The following is a 981-nucleotide window of genomic DNA, read 5'->3' as shown; positions in this document are numbered from 1 at the left end:
AGAGAGAGAAAGAGCTGGTCGTACCTCCTGAAAGTTTGAAGCAAAGGTTGCCTCTTACCAAAGTGTTCTGGTTATTGTTTTTGGTGTTTAAATTTAATTGCATTTTCTTTTGAATTAGTCAAATCATTCATATAAAAGTTAGCAAAGGGATTCATGCAACTGGGCTTCAAACTAGTAACTTTTTACTTTTTCCTATTTACCCCTTTCAACATTAGCATTAGTACTATCAACATGAACAACAATTACTGAATTAGTTCAACATCAGTAATACTATTTGTGAGGAAGAAATAAATAAAAGTTGCAAACCAATATAACTAACTAGCATCATATGCAGCATCATAGTAACCCCTTCCAATCTTGAAAATCACAGATTTGTCATTTTTCCCCAGAAAATATCATTTTCCCCACAAAATATTTATTTCCCTAGAAATTATTAATTTCCAGAGAAATTATTAATTTCCCCAGAAAATTACATTTTTCCCAGAAAATTATATTTTCCCCAAAAAATTTTATTTTTCCCAGAAAATTTCATTTTCCCCATAAACTTCAACAAATGTTTGCATCTTAAAGGGCTTTAATCTTTGGATGATAACAAACCATTTTTGCTAAAATAGTCGTGAAGAAAATAATAGAGAAAACCAAAAGCAATGGAAACAAAAATATTTTTCTAAAAACCGAGATTCCGGTATGGGAAAAAAAATGGGAAAGTGCCAAAAACTTTACATAAAATAAGTCAAATAGAATATTGGGACTAACCTTAAGGTTGATGTAGCTCCAAAAATGCTCTCTCAGTGGCCCACTGGTGGGGCTAGGGTTTTGAGGGAAAAAAAAATCAGAGAACACCACGGGCGGGAAGATATCTTGGTAAAGTAAAACAAATGGTGTAAAAAAAAATGGGTTTTATGGCTGACGTGGATCAAAGGGGCTATTTTGAACAATAGTTATAGAGATAGCCCAGTTTTAATATTAAGTTTGGCCCGC

Source organism: Vitis riparia, chromosome 19, assembly GCF_004353265.1.
Source record: "Vitis riparia cultivar Riparia Gloire de Montpellier isolate 1030 chromosome 19, EGFV_Vit.rip_1.0, whole genome shotgun sequence".
Taxonomy (NCBI): Eukaryota; Viridiplantae; Streptophyta; class Magnoliopsida; order Vitales; family Vitaceae; genus Vitis; species Vitis riparia.
The sequence above is the reverse complement of the archived record's forward strand: the minus strand, read 5'-3'. Positions refer to the sequence as shown.